Below are 22963 nucleotides of genomic sequence, written 5' to 3'. Positions count from 1 at the left end.
GTGATCTGAAACAGTCCTGGCATATGCTTTCTTACTATTAAAGTATGTTTTTCTTTTTCTTTTTTTTTTTTTAATTGAAGTTTCACTAGGAAAGGGACTGGTACATTTACTCGAGTCACTCATGACTGGTTTTAAATATTTGCTTTAGCCTTTCCTAGCCACATGAGTCCTGGAAAGATTCTTAATCTCTCTGACCCTCATCTTTATCAAATGAGGATAAAAGTACCTATTTTCAAAATAGTTGTGAGGATTAGGAATATAGGCAATACCTGACCCAGAATTGGTGCTCAATAAGTAGCAATTATTATAAACAAAACTTTTAACTCATACTGATCTTGACTTGATAAACATTCTTGGGGGGATAATTAAAGTGGCCCAGTGCCTTCTGTGCTCCAGGTATTTTAAATATATGTTTTCCTATCCCTATAGTATTTTTTTTTGAGGTAGTTAATCTTATTTCCACTTAACAGATGAGGATACCAAAGGTCTGGTAATTTTGTGGTTGTCCCAAAGTTACTTTATTAGTGCTAGGATTGAGATTTGAACCCAGCTCTGTCTGGCTCCATTATGCTTTAGATTGTTTAAATTCAGCTATCTTATTTTACAGTTAAAGAAGGGGGTCAAAATAAAGCTAAGTGACTTTGCCATGATCCCAAATATAGTTTGTAGCAGATTGTTAGATGTCTGACATCTAGCCCAGAGTCCTTCTCTTTCCTCCCACTACACAATATTTAACTTATATTTCCTTTCTACAACTTTCAGCTATTTTCTCAGTATGGCAAACCTTTTTGCTTTTCTGAACTTCCAGTGTTTTGTATTATTTTACTGTTTCACATTTTTAATATACTGATTGACCTTTTTAGCAAGCAGACCTATAAGGTTTTATGGTGATTTTTATTCTCCTCTTTGGTTTGAGCAAGTCTAATGGATGCCTTTGTAGAGAATTGAACAGATGTTGGATCTATTTCCAAATACTTTTGGAGGATTGGACTGGTTATACACATGGAAGAGTTTCTTTGCTGCTGATGGATGGACGGGAACTGAATGTATCATGATTCTAACCCATCAATGTGTGCCATATGGAACAGTAATCCTCCCTTTAGAGGGTGGCATTTCTCTCCTGCAGAGGTCGTACGCCAGGGTGAGATTTGTTGTTAACAGTGTCTGTTTGTCTCCTTGTCTTTCTTGTGCATGGTTAAAATTGACCTGAGGTAACAAGTTTTTTTTTTTTTTTGTCTGTTATCAGGTCATGAATAAATTAGTTTTGCTTTCTACTCTGAGGCCCAGATCAATATTCTGCTCGAATGTTGATTGTTTTAGTGAATGGAAATGAACTGGCAAAATGCCATCTAGAAGATTTGCACACTGGCAAATGAAACATTTGCATGGGTGGATGAAAAAGCCCCCTGATAGAAATTAAGAGTAGCATTTGCATAGTTGCTTGCCATTTGCAGACATTTGCACATATATCTAATTCTCAAAACTACCCTATAAAGAAAGCAAAGTAGGACTTTGTCATCATTTTACAGATGAGTATGAAGAGGATAGGGAGGTTGTAACTTGCCCTAGGTCACATCATGAAATGACAAAACCACAAGTCATAGCCAGATGTTCTGGCTCTAAACTGCTGCTCTGTCTTGGCATATTGATCTCTCCAGACCTGGGTCCTTTCTTCTGAATATTGCTTTTCTCTGTGGCTTAGTATTTTTTTTTTTCTTAAGAAATGCCATTCAGTGGCCCATGAGCTTTATTTTGTGCTCTTTTTGCCTATTAACTTTCAATATAACGGGAAATTTCAACTTTTGGATCAAGGAAGTTGAGGATTTATAAGCCATTGGATTGGTCCTATCTCCACATAGAACCCCCACATCGGCCAACAGCATTAAAATGTATGCAGTCAAAATTCTTGCATTATCCTGAGGCTTCTGTGATCTTAGAAAATGAGTGTCTGGATCAGTGTTCTGCTTCTGTTTCCACTTTTTATAATATATGAGATTGAGAGGAAGTAGAATGGGTAAAGTCACACAGCAAACCTCTCAATAATGGATATGATGTACAGGGCAGACCAGAGCTTTTCTTATATTAAAGGTAGATGGCTAGACAGCATTTCTGGGGAGTAAGTGTTTTATCATGCATTATTTATATGTCACAAATAGAAATTCAATTAAAAGGAACAGTTATTCCAAAAGGCTCTGAAACTTTAGATATGTTTTTGCCTCAAGACAGCTGCTTTTTTTTTTTTTTTTTTTTTTTTTTTTTTTAAGGAATTAAGAAGGCAAAAATTTTTGAACTTTTCCAACACTCCATCCAAGGAAGGAGATGGATGATCTGCTAAGGACAGGGGCAGGAATGGGGAGTAAGAAGGTACTAGGAAGCCTGCTGGGGCTACAGGTACATGGGAATCTCAAGAAAAGAGTGGCATCGGGATCCCTGGGTGGTGCAGCTGTTTATCGCCTGCCTTTGCCCCAGGGTGCGATCCTGGAGACCCGGGATCAAATCCCATGTCGGGCTCCCTGCATGGAGCCTGCTTCTCCCTCTGCCTATCTCTCTCTCTCTCTCTCTGTGACTATCATGAATAAATAAATAAAATTAAAAAAAAAAAAAGAGTGGCATCAAACTGCTTCCTCTGAACTTCATGCCAGAACCCACAACCTTGGTAAGGGTGTGGTTCATGTGACAAAGCAAAAAGTTGATGCCAGGTAGATCTTGGTTTAACAAACATTGCTTTTGTGCCAAGCACAAAAATAAATAAGAGTCAAGTTCTGACCTTGGACTCACCAGCCAGCAAGAGAGAGAAACAACCACATTACAAAACAAAATAGTAATCCTTTTGTAGAAGTAATAATGCTAAGAATGACAGAGCCTATTAACTGGTGATGATGAGCCAGGTTTATTCTGCACATTCATTTTTTTATTAGATCTTCCTAATGATCTTGTAAGGTAGATAATAGTTTATTACCAATTGTAGATGACTTATTAAGCGTCAGAGGGGTGAAGTAACTTGGCAAAGTTTGAACAGTTAGCATGAGAATCCATCCTGGGAAAGTGATCTAAGGTATGTTCTTCTCAGTTCTTTTAGCAAACAAATATTTATGAACATCCAGTTATACTTCAGATGCTCAATATAATATAAAGATGAGTGATCTATAGTCACTATCTTTGAACAGTTCATAGCAAATGAAGAGGAATTCGACAGATCTGATAGTCTCTGAGATTCAGTTTGAGGTGAAATGAGGTGAGCTTCACAGAAAACTTTACTTCAAAAACTATGGGAGTTAAAAAGAAGTTCCATGGGGGAACTGATGGTGATAGTGGTAGAGAGAAAAGCTTTGGATCTGGAAGGTAAAGTCCACAGGTTCATATTATGGCATGTAGATATAGTGTGACATGTTGATGGAACTATAAGGCACCACTTCATATTCTATAAAGAAATCACCCAGTTTTATATACATAGCCTTGTGCAAACAGAATAGCTGAGTTATAATTATTAGCGAATATTTATGAGGAAGCTAAGGCTAGATATTTATCCATAGGGATGTCTCAGAATCCTGCAGAGTGATCCAGGTACAAAAATACTACTACCAATGCTATAGGGAAGCAATAGGCTATTAATCCACCCCCCCCCCTCATTTGTGGCCTACCTTGTTGTTGCATCTGAGAACCAAGAGAATGCCTTGACAGAGAAATAATTTTCTGAGACCAAAGTGGAAACATGGATCATGAGTGAAGAGAACTTAAAATACCCTGGTGGAATTATAACTGAGGGGCAACATAGTCTCTCTTGAATGTAAAATGTGTTTAGCTCCAGAACTATAGTATAAAAGAGTTTACAAGATGGGGTGGGTGCAGGTGAGGACATTCAGGTTGGCCATGTAAAAAAAAAGAATACAGTGTAAGGAACTGAGAATTTTTACTTAAAGGAGAGGAGGTGGTGAGTTAATAGAGGAGTCATTGGTCAAAGTGGGAATAAGGAGACCAATACTGGCTTCAAATAGCTGACTGTAAAGAGACTTTGGCCTTGTTCTATTGATTCCAGAGATTGCAAATGGACAACAGACATTACCAAGAGGCTCATTTCAATTTAATATAAAATGGAACTTAAAAAAAATAGATTCTATTTATTTATTTAAGAGAAAGAGATAGCACAAGCTGAAGGGGACTGTATGGACCAGAGGGAGGGGCAAAGCAGACGCCCCGCTGAGCAGTCGGCTCAATGCAAGGCTTGAGCCCAGGACCCCAGGATCATGACCTGAGCCAAAGGCATATGCTTAACTGGCTGAGCCACCCAGATGCCCCTAAGATGGAAGTTTTCAAAAGAGTCTTCAGTTAGAATTAAAACTACTCTCTATTTCCACCTACATGTTTCAGGTCTGGAATCATCTCAGTTCTGGTTATTGAAATACCTAAGGTCAGATTCTATAATACCGCACCATTATTCTGCACTATCTGGTTAAACATACTATCTCTTGATTCAAGCTATCTGGGCTTATATCCATGTTTTCCCACTTGCTAACTCCCTGACGTTGTGTGAGTTATCTAGTCTCTTAAGCTTCAGTTTCTTCATCTGTAAAATGGATCTAATAGTAATAATAATAATCATGATTATCTAATGTGGTAGTTAAGAGATCTAAGTGAAATAATGCTTGTAAGAGTTGAGCCTGGTCCCTTGTATGTGGTAAGTACTCAAAAAAATGATGATAATGATTATTTTTATTAGCATATGTATTTAAAAGAGCCATATCAGTAAGCCGTACTCCATTTTATCTTAGAAAACTTTACTTTTCCCTGTCGTTAAGTATTATTTGTGTGATTCTGGATGTGTTATTTCTGTTAAAGAGGAAGGACTGACATCCCACCCTTGATGCCAAGATATTCAGTAAATCCCGGATCCAGAAAACCTTTTAAGTGTTTATAGGAACATATTTTGTGTCACAAATAAACATGGAAACCTCCAAAACCATGCAGAGGGCAAAGGTCATTCTTCTTCCATTTCCTGGTAAATCTTGCACTACTTGAGATGGTCACAAATGGCTGGAATCTGGAATCAGATTAACCTATTGGTGTTGGGTACGAGACATATAGTGTCTTGTATTGATATGCTGGAAATTGGAACTGATAAGGCATTGGGATATTTTCTTTGGTGGGCAAAACTGGTTTTGTGACTTATACAAGCTGTGGGAATATATAATCTTGTGAGCTGGACTGGAGATGTCTATAAATAGCCTTCTTCCATGGTTCTTAAAAACTGAAAACTGTGAGCCAATCCAATCTCTAAACTTTTCATGTGTTAAGACCTCAAAGAGTCATGATTACAAATATATAAGTTTTAATGCCAGTAAAGATGTAGTGGTCATAATTACTGGAAGATAGAGGAAGCACATTGGATAAAAAACATCTCTGTAAATATATGAATAGAGACTGGGTTAATATGTAGCCAGAGCATTTTAGAAAGAAGATAAGAAACAAATGAGTTAGCCTAGAAGAATGATGGCCACATTATTATGCAAGAAGTGATAAAATATTAGTAAGAGGCATAAAAGATTTGAATAAGAAAATGTCTCATGTTCCTAGAAAAATAGGTATTGTAAATAGATCATTTCTTTCCAAAATGAGACATTTGTGTGCTTGTGTGTTTGTTTTATTTTTGTTATTTCTTGATCTTTATGACAGCCTGATCAGAAATGACAGAGGAATGGGAGATATATGAGAATTAATAAGGAAGTAGATTTAACAATGATTAATTGTATGTGTGGACTAAGGGAGAAAATCTAGAATTGTACACAAGCTTCTGTCTTAGGAGACGAGTTGAATCATTGTGGCTTTCACTGTCACAGGCAAATTAGGAGAGAGAACAAGTTTGAAGGAGGGGATGATAAAATGAGCTTTTGGCATTTGAAATCAAATTATCTATGAAATGTCTAAGGGAGAATATTTTAAAAAGCTGTGGGATACAAAGATCTAGAGCCAAGAAGATAGGTTTGGGCTAGAATTATCAGACAACTTCAGCACGTAAAAGCCACATTTGAAAGAGTAGGTGTGGCTCTAATTGCTTGAGGAGGGTTGTAGACCAATAGGAAAAGACTGAGCCATGGGCATACTCAGCATTTAAGGAGAGAATGGAGGAAGACAATGCCCTAGAGAAGATGGAGAGAGAGAGAGAGAGAGAGAGAGAGAGAGAATCAATTGGAAGAAAATGGTCCCATGAAAATGAAGGCATTTAGAAGGAAGAAGAAGTCAACAAAGTCAAATGGTTCAGAAAGATCAAGTAAGCTTATGTTTGGTTTCATGGAAATCACTACAGCTTTTTGGAGGACATTTTGATAGTATCAATCACTTTCGTATAGTATAGGCTATTTGACTCAGTAATTCCATTCCTAGAGATTTTTTCATGCAAATATACTTACACAAGTACACACAAATTATATCTATAAGGGAGCTTATTGCAACATAATTTGTTATAGCAAAAACTGAAAATAGCCCATCAATATGTGACTGATTAAATACACCGTTATAGTTTATCAGCACAATGGAGTGTAATGCAGCTATTAGACACTGAGATCACTATGTACTTAGGGGAAATCCTCTGAAGCACATTATTAAAAAGTAAATAAAAATTCAAGAGACTACAAATAGCAATTTGGTGAGAGGTTAAGCAAGCAAGAGTCTAGCTTCCTGGCTTAAAGTCCAGATCTGCTACTTACAAGTTTTAGAATATTGGGAAGTTTCTTAATTTCTCAGTGCTTCTCCTACTATCCTTTGCTTTGGATGAACACTCCAGTTCCACCTGTTAATTCTAAATAATGGCCCCATTTGAGTAATTAAAATGTCCAGTTTCTCAATAGGAGTCTTAATTCAGTAATTAAAATGTCCAGCCTCATGCCAGAACTCCTATCTTCTCAATATCTACAACAAAAGAGAGAGAAGTTTCTTTTGTATTTGGTCATTAGGAAATCATTGATGATCTATCTACCCTAGGTCATTTCAATAGAGTAATAAGGGAAAGCCCAACTGCAGTGGGAGAAGGAAGGAGTGAGAGGCGTGGAAGAAATAGCAAGTGTAGGCAGACTTTGGGAGAAGCTACAAAGTGAAACTTAAAAGAGAGTAGAGAGTATTTAAAGAAGTGAGGTTGCTGGGGAAGTGGGAAAGGACAGGTGGGATTCTCAGCTTGGAGTACATTCATTTTGGAATAGAGGTTACTAAAATGCATACACCTAGAACCTCCACATAGGGAAAATCAACTGGAATCTAGGGGGATTCCTGCTTGATGCCTCCTATTTGCTTCCTAGAAAAGAAAGAAGATGATATTAAGGACTCAGAGAGCATGGTAGTACTTGGGATAGTGTCTGAAGAAAAATGAGAAAGGTGAGCCTTCCTTGAGCCACACTCTAGAATTCTTGAGCAGCTTTAAGAGCAAGTCTGAGTTTGGAGTTCATAGATTAATAGAAGCTCCAGATCTGTGTGGTTCTGTGATTTTTCCCTAGAAGCCTCAGAAACCGGGTTATAGGCACAGGGCATGCCTTCCAGACCATGCTGCAGGCTGTCTCTGAGGAACCTCAACACCAAATGGGCCAAAGACAAGATCTGCCCTGCCTCACTATTTTGCTTCAGGCTAGCTCCAGAAGGCAGTACTGTCTATCAAATAAAGAGAATACTTTGTATAATTTCCCTCTTGAAAAAGCAGCACCTTGATTTCCCTGTTTAAAAACATAGTATAAACACTGACTAGCTCAACAAATCACAGCCACTGTGAGTGACTTTATACATTAGCACCTAATTCATCAACATGCCAATCCAAACACTTGAGTTTCTTTATTTAATACATGGTGTTCTCACTACCCTATTCATTATGCTGCCTTTCTTCCTCACTCCTAATACTTACCTCTTAGGGGTTTATTCTATAACGTGTTGAGTTGGTCCCATTATAAAAAATGACTATTTTCTGTTGAATATCACAATTCATTTTGATGCTTTATTATAAACTTATAACCTTTTTTTGAAAGTGTGATATTTGTACATTGTGACACTCTATGGAAAAAAAGAAACTGTTACTAGGGAGTTAGCTGAATATTCCTTTCATCAGAGAATCCTTAACAGTCTTATTCTAGAGCTTAAAGGTTTGTGCAACTCTGGAATACATGGCATTACTCAAGACTCAGGGAAGGAAAAAAACCAAAATCTACAAAGAAAGGTGGTCTAGATGCAAAGCTTAACCAAGCTGAGTATATTGTGTTTAGAAACCTAACTCAGTGGAAGAGAAACCAAAGAAAATCCTAAGTGACTATAAAAATTTAAATTTTATTAACTTTGGTTGCTTTAGAAAATATACTAATTTATTCATGAGAAGTCATAAACACCCAGAAGTAAGGCAGTGTAGTATAACAGAGAAAGAAATGAAACAAAGTAACATGAAAGTCAAGAAGCTAGAACCTTGCCCTTGGATGTCAATTTGCCATATGCATTTCACTTCCTTGGACCTTGGTTTTAGATTGGAAAGAACTGGCATTTATTCTGAATCCACTCACCTATGGCCAAACACTTGTGCATACATGTGTCCTTTGCACTAATAACAAAATAGGCTCCTCATAACCAGGATAACATAAGCCAATCTGCATCTTCCTCTGTGCAGTACAGACATGAGTAATCCATCATTAAGGTCACTTTTAGTTCTAATATGCATATCATCTATTCTCAAGGTGGTTATCACAGAAAGGGCCAAATAAGTTAACTGAAATAGAGGAGCACAGGTTTTGGCAATAATAAGCTCTTGTCCATGATTTAGTTCATATCCTCACTCACTCCATTACCTTGGGTGAGTTACTTAAGCTTTCTGGGCCTCATTTTCTTTATCCGTTAGGAGGCTAATGACTCCTACTTTATGGAATTGTGAGGATGAAATGAAGTACCATATGTCAAGCACCAACACCACAACTATCACATAGTAGAGGCCATTAAATGGTATATATTATTAATATAAATGAATAATCATACAACTGAAAGGTACAAAAGTGCATGTAGTATTTGCTGCACGTAGAAATCATTTCACCGTATATTCATATCTAATTTTGGTAATAAAATACTAGCAGGTCTGGTGGTTGGCTCTTTCTATCTCCCAAATATTGTTCATTTCTACAACAGAGGTTATCATACTAGATGGGTGTCGTTTATTTGTCTGTGTCACAGACTGGGAATGAGCTTTTACCTACAACTTATACTCCTATGTGAAGCCTTTCTCAATTCATTCAATTCTCAAGTAATTGTTCCTATCTTTGTGTTTTTATAGTTCTATTTATGCCATTAATACACACAAAATTTATGTATATATGTTATATACAGTAGGTATAAATTATATATTAGTAATATGTGTTATAAATATCCCTGGAGTTTATATTTATTATTTAATATTGATCTGTCTCATTTTCTCAATACCTGCACACACAAAGTTCACACACAAAGACTTACACTGTGAGCCCCTCAATGATGTGCCTTAGTTATAACTTGTTCTGCTAATGTGTGAGGAAAGAATACCTTCTCATTGGATATCTGCCAGATATTTTGCATCTCAGAGACTAGCATAGTGCTTATCACATATATGTTTAGTAAAGGGTTGATGATTTTAATTAAACAAAAGTTTATAGTATATTTTTGGTTTTTCCTTTTTGAAATGTAAGATCCTATGCTCTGAGGTTTGATTGATCCTATGCTTTGATTTTAGTTGTTTTTATTTTTTAAAATATTTTATTTATTTATTTATTTATTTATTTATTTATTTATTTATTTATTTATTTGTTTGTTTGTTTGTTTGTTGAGGGTCAGGGAGGGAAGCAGAAGAAGGGGGAGAGAGAAAATCTTAAGCAGAATCTGTGCCCAACACAAAGCCTGGTGTGGGGATTGATCTCATAAGTCTGAGATCATGACCTGAGCCCAAATCAAGAGTCAGATTGACTCTTGATCAACTGACTAAGCTACTCAGGTGCCGCTAGTTGTTTTTAAACTAAAGTTGTTTTCAAACTAAATTCCAGGCCATTGGTTTCCAGGAAGGTGTTTATATATTATTAAGCAATGGATTCTGGTTGTTTCTGTCAGACTGAAACATCCAAGTGGTTCATGCTGTGCCTGTCTCCTGGGTGATGAGAAGTCTGCCGAAGTTATTCTGGCCCCCTGCCTGGTTTTGACAAAGATATCAAATAAATTCCAAAGAATTAAGATTCAAAGAAGTTGTCAAGAAGCTGCTTGCTTAGCTTACCCACAGACACTGTCTTAATTGCCAACTTCCATAAGCAACTGGCATCCTTTATTCCTGCCTGATTCAAATGCTTTTGACAACTCTCTTTTTTCATTTACAGCCACAGAGGTGGTCAAATCCTATAGTGTCAAATGATCTATAGTGAGTTATTTGCATTTAAAGAACCTGGATTTTAGGTGAGAGGGGTTCCTTTTCCCATCCATTATGTTCATAAATTATCTGAAGTCACATAGGTTTCTGCTAGCCACTGCAAGCCTGTGATGGTTAGAGTCTACCATTCCCTTGCCCTCATCCTAGGAATTTTTAAGAACCACAGCTTTGTTCTTGATAGGAAATAAGCAAAACAACAATAAAAAACCCAAAGTTTTAGAGATTTCAGAGCTGACACTTGTAAATTTTCAGAAAGGTGTCTCATACTACTGTCTTTCTGGAAGAAACACAGGAATTATCATGTGTTTTTTAGGGGACTTGTTTGAATGGTGGGAGCCATATTTCCTATGCTTATCCTTAGGGTGGAGACACCCCCACTGGAGGCATGCTGTACTGGAGTACATCCAATCAATAAAATAAAACATGGGAAGCATTCACCTTCAGTGTTTACCACTTTATGTAAAGTCATTACTAAAAATGGTTGTGGATATTCACTTTCTGACTTATCTTTGTGTAAAGTAGGAACTTTTCTCAAACTTTCAAAAGAGATGAGGTACAATCTGCTCCTGAGGCTTTAAGCAAAAATAAGTAGTCTTCATTTAGGCCCTACTACATACCAGTGTTTTGATAGTTATTGTTACCTATGTCATTTCATTTAACCTTTAGAAAAATCACTACAAGGTAGGTATTATAAACTCCCATTTTACTGACAGTATTTTGAAGTTCAGAAAAATGCAAAAGTTTTTCCAAGAACATCATTAGTACTGAAATAGGATATGAACTAAGTCTGTCTGCTTCCAGAGCCAGTTTCCTCTTTCTTATTTTGAATGCTTCCTACTTAACAGTTTTGAAAGTAGAAGTGCCTGGAGGGTAAGCTCATGGTTTAGAAGCTGGTGGGTAAATTTTCCATCCTAGGATATTAACTCTCTTGATGCCACTCTATAGGGGTGAAGATATGAATTTGCTGCAGTATGATTTACCTGTAAATGAAAGCTATATGTTTCCCTAGCACTGCAATTTTCAATTTCAAGAGGAGTTGTATGTCTTGAAACAGTGGCAAACTATGAGGGAGGCCTAGTGATTCAAAACTGCTTTACCCACACTTTTTTCAAGTACCCACATTACCTTCATTGTTTTGTACCTAGAAGAATGGTTCTTTTACTATTTTCTCCATTTGTTTTCTTGGTCTACTTATAAAAATTATTTTATTCCAATAAGACTTCTTACATATGCTTTTTGGTGCTTTTTCACGCTACATTTCCAAGGCACTCTGAAAGAAAACTTTGCCAGACAGGGAAGTAAAGGTAATCTCTTATGTGGGAGAATGAAAAGGAAACTCCTTTACCCACGGGGCTGCTCACAGAAATGTGAACTCCTCTTTCTTCTGAACCAGGTTGAATTAAACAATGGGCAAGTCTTAGTGTGTACAAATGAGCCTTCTATAAAAACCTCCTTGGTTCTCAGGAAAACTCAGGAATTATTTTCAAAGTTTTAATATAATTGCATCTATGCATACAGTAAGCCAGCTAGTGAGGAAGCAAATACCCGGCCTTTAGAAACAGGCAGATTTGATTCCTATTCCTAATCTAGCATTAACTAGCTGGATATCTCTACACAGTATACTGACCCTACAAGTTTATTTGCTCACTTATATACCGGGAATGATTAGCAACATTATGTGGGTGGTTATAAGAATTAGAGGCAACGTATATAAACTACTTGGTGCAATGCCTCAATGTAGAGTAGGGTTTTAACACCTGGTTGCTTTTATGGTTGTAATTCTGGTCCTATTTAAGGAGTAGCTAATATAGCCTTATGAGAAGGAGCCTTCAATGCTTAGTGGTTCCAAAGATATTTTTTATGGTTGTACAAAGCAATGAAGGAAAAGTGAAAGGAATGAGCCTATTCTTCTACATAGAAGTGTTGACCTGAAAAACAAAAACTCCCAAAGTGTCCAGTGCTCTAACTTGGTTCTCAAGGTATTTGTGGGACTCATACTTTATAAGTGGAGATTCTCCTAAGATTCAGGGAGACATCCTTCCATATTTCAGGGAATAATAATTATGTAAGACATTTTACTTCATACCATGTGATTTCACTTACTTGCATTATGAATTTTCTTATAAGCAAAATGTATTTGGCCCCTTAGCATTGCAGGTGAGGAAATTAAGGTAATCCACCTGGGAAGTATAGAGCCAGGTCATTAGACTCTACGTTCTATGCTTAAACTACTTATGTAATGATTATAACTGTTCTTTCTGTTTCTGAGGGAAGAAATTACAGAAGCTGTATTGGTTGTTTTGGTCTGCAGAGGTTTCTTTTAGAAAAGTTATAGCTTCTTGTCTCTTCACTGAATTCACTGAAAGGGCCACAGTCCTGAGCAGGCCCTGCCAGGAAAGGTTACTTTCACAGTCCCTCTACTCCCTTTGCAGCCCTCAAGTAACTAACACAGCTTCAAAAGTGCCAAACAGCTATTACCCAGAGTTGTACAGAGAATCTACCTTAAAATGTGTTAACAGATGTATATGTGGTGATGAAAAAGAAATTGATTTAACTGTGGCCAGTGCTTGATTACAGTGGAAGGAAGTTTAGGACACAGGATATTACATTCTCTTTAACCACCACCTTAGACTGTCTTCCTGGAGAGACAAAGAAAAAAAAAAGCCCATAAAAAAACACTGTGGCATTATTTTAAGTACTCTTCTTCATGCAGGTCATTTATTTTTATTCTTTTTATATGGCTACATCAATCTGTAGGTGCTTTCTGGGCTTTCTTGATAGAAAAAGAGAAGTCTCTGCCTTTCCTTTTCATTGTATCATTTCTCAGGTCTCTGACAAGGTTGCACACTGTTAAAGTGTGCAATGTTCAATACGTTACGTTTATGAAAGAAAAGCACTGAATGTCTCCCTCCCCCTTATGCCAACCAGGGTGGTAAAACACACTATGTGGAGTAGGGACCGGAGAGGTCTAGTGGTAGACTGCAGACGGCATAACGGGCAGGCACATGTTCATTTTCCTGCTTTATTATTGATGATCCTATCATTCTTTCTTCCTATCTGCTTGCCCTCTTGATGATAACAACATAAAGGCAGATATTCTCTCTTATTTTCTCATTGTTTACCCAGTACTTAATGTACTGTTTGGTGTATAGTAGAGCCCCGGTATGAAATATTTTCAATCTATAAATGAATGCAGAATGTTATTTAAACTGTTTCTCTTCTTATCACCTTACAAAAGTTCTCATTATATTCAAACATTTATTTTGACTTGGTTTATACCCCATATAAATTTATCTCTATGCAATGTAGGTAGAAAATTTTTATATATACAAGGTTGCAGGGGTTGGATTTTACTTACTGTAAGAGTTATTTTTAGGATCTTGCCTTGTTGAATGAATACAGCTGCCGTTAATTTGAAATCCATTGAAGAAAGTTTAATAGTAATTTAGGAGCAAATTTTAGTTGTTCAGATTCTTATAAGAACCTAAAAAGGAATCAGTCTTTCTTAATATATGACCCATACACACAAAATTTCATTCTTTGACAAAAATTGACATTTCTACCTCTCCTAATTGCAATTGGTATTTATTTAACCAAATAATATATAGAATTTATTATTTGCAAGTAATGTTCTAAGAATTTTACAAACATTGAACTAACTTAATCCTCATAACAGCCTTATGAATTACCTGCTAATTATTATACACAGCAAGATTAAGCTTTTTCCCAAGGTCATCTAGCTAGGAAGAAGTAGAATGGAAAGAGTTTCCAACCATGAAGCCTGGCTCTAGAGCCTTTTAAAATATGCTGGCTCACTGGAGAAATACCCAGGGGAGCTAAGTCAAGGCCAAGCTCACATACAGGGGTACACTACGTCTGGAACACTTCAGCCTTGCTGACTCCCTCGTGAGAATGTGTAACTTGTTTCATCATTAGATTTTGAGCTGGTTTGAGGGTGGATTCAGAAGCCCACCTCCAAAGATCAAAGTGAAGGACAACTGAGAAGGGCAATTCAGAGAAGAATCAATAGTAGATAATGATAGTTTATATATATATATTGAGTGTTTACTATGGTTTAGTCACTATTCTAAATACTTTATATGAATTAACTTATTTCATCTTCAACATGATTCTTTAAAAAAAAGTATTATTACCTTCATTTTATATGTGATGAGGCTGAGACACAGAGGAGTTAATAATTTGGTAAAAATGGGCAGGTTAGGCAGCCCGGGTGGCTCAGCGGTTTAGCGCTTGCTGCCTTTGGCTCAGGGCCTGATCCTGGAGACTTGGGATCGAGTCTTGGGCTCCCTGCATGGAGCCTGCTTCTCCCTCTGCCTGTGTCTCCACCTGTCTCTCTCTCTTTCTCTCTCTCTCTCTCTCTCTTTGTGTCTCTCATGAATAAATTAATAAAATCTTTAAAAAAAATGGGCAGGTTAGAGGCAGAATCTGGGGTTCAAATCCAGGAAGCCTGGGTTCAAGGTGTGTGCTCTTAACTACTGTACTATGGCCTCAAGGAAAAGAGACTATAGACTGTGACCCTTAAGACCTCAGACAGCTTTTCCACTTCAGCCTGTTGCCATTTTGGTTCTCCCACCTATTTTCCCATAGAGGAAAGTAATCACATATAAAATTCATAGAATTAAAAGTTCATAGGCTTATCTTCGGAAAAATAATAGAATGGGGTGTGATGAAGAGACTCCACTGTCAGGTTGGAGGAGATAAGAAACCCTGGGAGGAGGGGTGGTGAGCCCTCTGGGAGAAAGACGCTAAGTCTAGGAAGGGATTGAATACCCAGATGTAACTTTTACATCTCAGGAAATAGGTCTGGCTCTAGGGAGTATCACTGGCATTGAGCAACCAAAGACCGACCATCAGCCTCAATAGGCAGACAGTCTAGAAGTCCAGGAGCATTAGGCTTTAGTGTCATTAATTAGCCCTATGATTTCATCAGTGCCCTAGAAATGGTCAAATGCTGTTACATACAATTTAAAACTTTGAGGTCAAGCAAACCTTTATAATAAACATTAAAATTGTCAATATTATAAGTTACCAGCAGCTATTATTTGTTTATGCTTTATTTATAGAGCCCTTAATGATTCCTTGGTTTTGTAAAATAAACATAATCAAAAAGGTCACTTTTTAGCTAAAAACAGATATCTGGAATATGTTATGATTACATTGTCATTTTTGAAACATGAAAACATATGTTCAGTCCAAAACAAAAAAAATCAATGAAACAAAAATTATGGCCAGTTGAACAATTTCCAAAAATGATACTCTTTCTTAGATTATGTTAAAATAAAGTCTCAAAATGAGCAACTTTCTCCAAATGCTGGGATGCAGTCATTACAATATTGGCTTACTGAAAGGGGAAGCACAAACAAATACAAAGAAATAGATAACATGCTTGATAGAATAACTAAATTAAAAATTCAGAGAAGGCTAAAGACCTAAAGCTGTTTGTATTCTGAGATCACACTGGGTAGTAGTATTTTTTTTTTTTTATCATTGATCCCCAGGTTTTATATCCCTGAAGTAGTAACGGAGGTCCTTGAGTTATGTTCAATATTTCAATATAAATATGTTGCTGATAACATCCAACCAAGCTAATGAAGGCATCAAGTTTTATCTTGGAATTCCATTGGTGCAGGACCAATGGCATGCTGATAAAAAACTATAGTTTGCTGAATACACACGTGTACATCTGAAAATATGACAATAAATTATTTCTTAAGATAATGGCAACCCTATGTTGTGATAAATTATGGAGTCTCTGAAATATTTGATTTCCTCTGTCCTTTCTGGTTCATTCTATAGTTCTATGATTAAATTTAAGCTAAATTTTATAATGATAAATTGTGAACATGGGAGCCAGATGAACAAAGGGGTGCATATCCCACCAGCTCTATCATTTTGTAACTTTTGACTTTAGTGATTGCTCATCTTAACTTATTCGAGTCTAAACTTTTTCCCTTGCAAAAATAAGAATGATGCTTATATTGTCAGGTTGCTAAGGGATAATGCCTGGCATATAGCAGATATACACTAAATACAGATTCCATATCACCTGTCAGTGGTATACCAATTGAATCTTAGTGAAAATAAAATTAGCTATTTATATTTCCTTTTCACCTCTCAGTTGGGACCAAGGACATACTTGGACCATGCAAGAGGTTAAACAAAGGTCACAAGTGATGTTCCTCATTATGTTCTGTTCATTTTTATTACTCTTGTTGAAATTGCTTATTTGTAATCTGGCAAGATTTCAAGACAGTGGATTGGACAAGCGTATCTAATATTGAATCAAAATGAAAATGGAGGTTAAAGCTGTTAAATCAAAGATGAAATCAGCCAACCAGGCAAAGAGATTTCCATTCAGCTCTCCAAGGCAAACATAAGGTTGAGAAACCAGACAGAATGCATCACAGTTAAGAAAACCACTGATGTCATTACCAGAGGATAAAAGAACTTTATATTCACATGTTTTGAATTTTTAGCTTTTTCCTAATCTCACAAAAACTTGAAGTTTTCCTAGAAAATCCTGTAAGAATCGAATTTTTACCTCTGACTTGTGCCAGGGGTGCCATGTTTCACAGGGGGCTGCATTGTAAACCAAAAGCTCCACACTAAAAATCATCATGGGCCATGGACCTCAGATCTAAACCAGAGTAAAATCACAGACGACAAAAAGAGGTGAGGTGTCTGGAGAGTAGTGTCTGGCACTATTGCCTTTGGCATTTCTTTGGTTTGAATCCAAACTTCCCTCAACAAGTACAGATGAAGCCATCTTGCTCTGCCTGTAATCTCTCTTAAATCCCAGGCAGCTGGCCTTAACCTCTGCCACTCTAGTGTTGGGTTTTAAGTTTTCAGGCTTGTTTGATCACCTGTCATAGGTCCATGTGAATTCAATTTAGTATAGGTATTTATCAACCCCTTTCTCTGTGTTGGACCCTATGGTGGTTACTGAAAATTCATCTTAGTCAAAATCATGGCCACTGCTCTCAAGTTGGTCTCTGTCTAGAAACAGAGCCAGCTAATCAGTCATTCTGTTCAGTATGAACTAGTCTATGACAGAGATATAAACCATGTATTGGCTTCACAGGTAATCTCTAAACTTGGGGGTGTTGGGAAGTCTTTGTATTTTCCATTGTAATCTCTGTAAGGCGTGCTCTTTGAAACTTTCTCCAAATGGCCTTCTCTGACCCCTCCCCATGTTTGTATCCTGTCCTCTGGTTTTCAAAGCCCAGTGGAGCTCTCTCTGCTCGAGCACTAACCATACTTCTGTTAATCTGTTCATTCAGGTGGGTACTCCTTGAGACTAAGAACTCAGTTTTTAATTTCTTCTCCCAGTACCTGGCTATAGTAAATGGCATGTAGTAGTTTCTTAATAAATGCTAATTGTATGAATAAATGATGTGATATCTTAATTTAGATTTACATAATAAATATGTCAGGTGTGACAGTATAGAATAGGCAACTGAGAACAGGAAAATATTCCTTCTAGAATAATAAAAAAGTGATTTTTGTAAGTCTTTTTGTACCTGAAACTGCAGTAAAAATCTTACAAACATTGCCTTTAAACATCGCAACAATTCTGTAAGGCAGATATTATTTTCCACAGTTGACAGAGATGAAAATCCAGACTTCTAGAGGATTATTAATTGACCAAGGATGCCCATCCAGTAGGTAGCAGAATAAGAATTTAAACCTTAATTTTCTCAATGTCATAGCTGCACTATCATTTAGCACTACTTAAACCTGTGTATGCAAAGTATAAATTCCAGACATTAAGATTTGAGGAGGACTATGGATATTACCAAGGAAAATGAAGCAATATACTTTTTTTTTTTTACTGAACCTTCCAGAGTTTATGATGAATTCCCTGATTTGAGTATATCCAATGTTGATGTAAATATCAAAGAGAAAATAGACTTCTAGAAATTTGGGCATAAAAAGAGGTTATCAATTGTGTATGTGTGTGTGTGTGTGTGTACATGTACACATATGTGCACACATGTCAAGGATGTGATTAGAAGAACAATTTTTCAAATACTGGCGATTGCAATCATTTCTGTGCTATTTTCCCAAAAGGCTCAATAGCTGTATAGGGACCTTTAACTTTTACAACACTAACTGACTTACATACTTAATCATTCAGTGAATGTTAGTATAATCTCTCCCATGTCTTTAGCATGAGCAGAAAACCTAAGCAGAGGTTTTCTCAAACCATGATGAAGCAGAGATTCTCTTTTTGTCACTGACTTTTCACTTCTTCTCATTTACTCTTTAATTAAGGAACAAATTGGGCAGCCCTGGTGGCCCAGTGATTTAGTGCCACCTTCACCCCAGGGCCTGATCCTGGAGACCCGGAATCGAGTCCCGCATCGGGCTCCCTGCATGGAGCCTGCTTCTCCCTCTGCCTGTATCTCTGCCTCTCTCTCTTTCTCTCTTTCTCTCTCTCTCTCTCTGTGTGCCTCTCATGAATTAATAAAACCTTTTTTTTTTAAAAATTAAGGAATAAATTATTTATTGTTAACTGGCTTTGTGATGGTAGAGTGTGGTAGCTAAGAGGACAGATGTTAGAGGCAGATGCACCCAACTTCAAATCCTGGGTCTTCCACTTTCGCAGTGTGTTATCCTGGGCAGAGTTACTTAACTCCTCTCAGCTTCAGTTCCATTGTCTGTAAAATGCAGAAGATGGAAATTCTTGATGGACGTAAATATGTGTGAAGACTTTAGTACCATGCTTGGACCGTAACAAGTGCTTTGTGTGTTTTTATCTTCACAGTTAAGATTCTAAACAAAAAAATGGGAGAGATATGTGGTTAGAGGAAAAGAAGAGATAATAGCTTATACTTATACATTATAATTCAAGTCATCTAACTACCACATGTGATTTAGGTATTAATTTTAAGCAAGGTCCTCAACATGCTAAATGCTTCAGAATTCCATGTATGTCTTTGCCTTCTTCACGTTCCTCTTTAGGCATTTGCTAGGCAAGAAATTGAGACCACAGTGGATGTTAAAAAGCATCACCATCTGAAGGAGGGTGGGTGGTGAATAGAGAACTCATCAGAAAGGTGGCACTGTCCTTCCTGCCAGCAGCTGTCCAATAGTCCCCATCTCATGGGCTACATCCAGACTGTGGGTTTTGAGGCTGAATGAGGTTAATTTCTGCTGTCTGGGAAGAGCCAGAGAAAACTTTTTGTCTTCATTTTTTTTTTTTCTGAAGAACTTCTTAAGAAAACTAAAGCTTCCTCTTCTTCAAAGGATCAACTGCCTGCTCTGTGCAGGGATCCCTGTTCATGTCTTCCCCTCCAGTGGCCCCTTGAATTACTGCGTCCCTCTTGTGAGCCTCTGGATTGCTTCTGTAATCCACCTCTATCACTTCTCCATGCCCTTGTTGGTTTTGAGGTTTTCCAGTATTTCTTCATTTTCTACTCTTATGCTGTTTCATTGAAGGGCCTGTGGAAGCAGGTTGGAGGAGGAGTGTATGCTGCTGAAACTCCTAATGCTTGTGGCACACAAGCTCGCTTCACTTTGGCTGACACTGCAAAACCCAAAAAGCAGCCTTGGAAGGAGAATACCATTTATTCACTCATTTAACACATATTTATTGATACTTTATTTGTATCAGGGCTTCACCAGTGAAAGGTATCAAAATGGTTGAAAGTTCTGAATTGAAAAGGTACTCAGAGATCATCTGAGAGGAAGAGACACTGAAAACCAGGGGGATAAAGTGATCCAGGGCCATACAGTTGACTAGAAGTAAAGTAAGGTCTCAGACCCAGGTTTCTGAACTAAAATAAAATCTCCTGTTGTACTTTTTATATATGTTTAAATGCTTAAAATGTAGATGCCTTGAATGCAAACTAGAGAAGCTGTATAAAATGTTTTTGCTTTTACATCTGTATGGGGGTTTTGTTTTGTTTTTGTTGTTGCTTTTTTTTAGGAAAATATGATTAAATGTGCCAATGACCCTGGCCTCCCTATTATACTACTTCAGTTACTGAAGTGAGGCCACAAGCTGCCCTGTGGTGACTTACTTTTTATGCCTTTTTTTCCACTTATTTCCTGCTTGGAATTGCTTTTGTTATCTTATTTCACCCCAATTCACTAGGACTCCAACATTTGAGAAGAGGTTAGTGCTGAGGACTCTGAATTTTAGCCTAAAAACAAAGATGAATAATTGAATGATTTCAAAAAGAATAGTTCAGTCAATTACACATTTTAGAAAAATTGTTCAAGCTGCAGTATGGAGAATTGATTAGAGAGAGTCCAGAATGATGGTGGTTAAATAGTCCCACACTTTAAGTGGCTACACTATTAACATACATGGATCTTAAACATTGTTATTTGAATTCTGTGTAGCTAGCCCTTCTTTTTTTTCCATTTCAAGAGCAGAGAGCTGTTTTTGAGGCTCAGGAGCTTGCCCAGGAGTGGAAAAATGGAATTGCTAAAAATTATTCCATGTTACTGAGTTATGAAAAAAAGTGTACATTTAGTCTGTTCTTCTATTTGTGAATCAGGAAATATTTATTACCCAGCCAGGAGCTTGCTTTCAGTAAAACTAAGAGTGGTGGAAATTTGGGAGTATTGTGTTTTGTTTTGTTTTGTTTTTTTCTGAGCTAGGAAGAACTTTAAATTATGGTTATATTTCTAGTAGCATCCAAAAAGATTAAGGAAAAAGCCTAAGCTGCAAAGCCTGAAGTTCCAGTTATTAAACAATTTCAACATTTACCTTCAAGGATAGCTTAACCGGGCTAGAAGCATGATCTGAAAATTTTTTAGATGATCTGTCTCCACAGTTAGATGTGATTCATTGAGTTAGAAGTTGGAGCACTTCAAACTCAAATCTGACTTCAGGTTGTCACCTTACTGTTGTGTTTCTTTCAGCAATATTTGTAAAATGAGATTGAATCTATATGTTCCAGCGTATCCCTTCCTTTTCAGGGAGTCTTAATCAGAAAGAGAACAGTCTTTTGCTAGGTCAGCTGATCTCAAAACCAGAAGCTTCTGTAGAGGTCCTTATTTACAATAACTTTTGTCCCCTGAAGCATGATAAAGCAACCCCAAATTTTAGATCTCTGGGTGGCTCAGCAGTTTAGTGCCTGCCTTTGACCCAGGGCACGATATTTTAAAGATATTGTTTTGGAGGCTTAGAGCTACCTCTGTGGAATGATCAGTGAGAACTTGTCTGGTTCTGTCTTGGAAAAGAAGCAACATTGACAGGATTTCCTGAATCTCTGCTGTTCTTCTTGACAAGTGCTAAGCTTTTGATAGAAGGAGCTCCATATCCCTATGGTTGAATTCTGGCATAAATATTTCAACACAGCAAACTTCTGTTTGGCAGTTTGGCATTCAAGTCTGATAGTGGGCAAAGCCTCAGGCAAAATTGTTGAGTATGAATAATATACTCGTCTTGCTGGATCAGGGAGGAATTAGGATGGGGGCAGCAAGGAAAGATAGGTGAAATAACATTTACTGAACATCCAGTATGGTAGGTACATTATTCTTTCTTTTATTTAATTCTCTTAATAACTCTAAGGAGTATGAGCCATTATAAGAATTTTACCAAAGGGATATCTGGATAGCTCCATTGGTTAAGTGTCTGACTCTTGATTTCAGGTCATGATCTAAGGGTGTTGGGCTCTTCGTTCTGCAGGGAGTCTACTTGAGATCCTCTTCCTCTCTCTTCCTTGGCTTCTTCCCCTGCTCTTCTTCTCCGTCTGTCTCAAATAAATAAATAAAATCTTAAAAAAAATAATTTTAATAAAGAAAAAGAATGTGTCATAGATAAGCAACCTACCCAGAATTATATAACTAAGAAATGACAGAATCAAAATTTGTGGCCTCGTTTGTCTTCCGAGTCCATTGTTTCTGTATTATGTCATGCTACCTGAAGTAGCAATAGGTAATACTCATTTCCTTGGCACACATTTAAAAACATCCTCTTTAATGAAGTTATTTTGTTTTATTTTATTGTTGTCTTTTTGTGTATGTGTGTCAGAGGCAGGGTGGGGGTCGTTACTAATGCAGCATGGCCTACTGTTGCATAAACTTTGAACCTGGTTATGGTCTCCTGAGGCCCTGTGCCACCTTGCATTTCCAGGTTTCTCTAACACTGTCACCTCATTTGATCACCATAATGGGTCTATGAGGACATCTTATTATTGGGACTTTTTGACAGACAAGGAAGGAAGATCAGTAAAGCTGTATTGTTATTGTACATATTAAAGTGGATTTTTGACTAAATCTTACATTGTTTTCTCCATAGCACACTTTGTTCTCCCCAAAACTAATATAATAGGGTCAGAAAATTTTATTATCCTCTGTCTAATCTCCTTAATTACCTTTTTATGTTCATTCACTTAGTTATTCTTTCATTCAACAAGCAATTCATTGATTAACTAACTGAATGTCTTTTATGGGCTGATCACTAGTCTAGGCTTGAGAGAAATAAGAATGAAGAAGACAGAGCTCCTACTCCATGAGGAACATACACTATTTAGTGAATTATGTGCAATGCCCAGCCTGCCATTACTTTTGGTAGCCTCATTTGTCATTACA

The 22963-nt window shown here is 37.1% G+C and overlaps 1 protein-coding gene and 1 long non-coding RNA gene across 21 annotated transcripts in view; one reads left to right on the top strand and one right to left on the bottom strand.

The window, feature by feature from the left end:
- Positions 1 to 22963, top strand: part of DLG2 (discs large MAGUK scaffold protein 2) — a 1979996-nt gene that overhangs the window by 867325 nt on the left and 1089708 nt on the right. The gene's annotated exons all lie outside the window — the stretch shown is intronic.
- The window catches only part of LOC144295488 (uncharacterized), a 33920-nt gene continuing 29892 nt past the window's right edge, over positions 18936 to 22963 (bottom strand). Inside the window, exons 4-6 of one of the 2 annotated variants that reach the window (XR_013362629.1) lie at positions 21969 to 22122; positions 20440 to 20562; positions 18936 to 19189 (exon numbers count right to left, since the gene is read on the bottom strand). This is a non-coding gene — a long non-coding RNA (uncharacterized LOC144295488). The remainder of the gene's footprint in view (positions 19190 to 20439; positions 20563 to 21968; positions 22123 to 22963) is intronic. The other variant, XR_013362628.1, reaches the window with a different exon arrangement.

Source organism: Canis aureus, chromosome 23, assembly GCF_053574225.1.
Source record: "Canis aureus isolate CA01 chromosome 23, VMU_Caureus_v.1.0, whole genome shotgun sequence".
Taxonomy (NCBI): Eukaryota; Metazoa; Chordata; class Mammalia; order Carnivora; family Canidae; genus Canis; species Canis aureus.
This window is presented reverse-complemented; position numbering and strand designations above follow the sequence as displayed.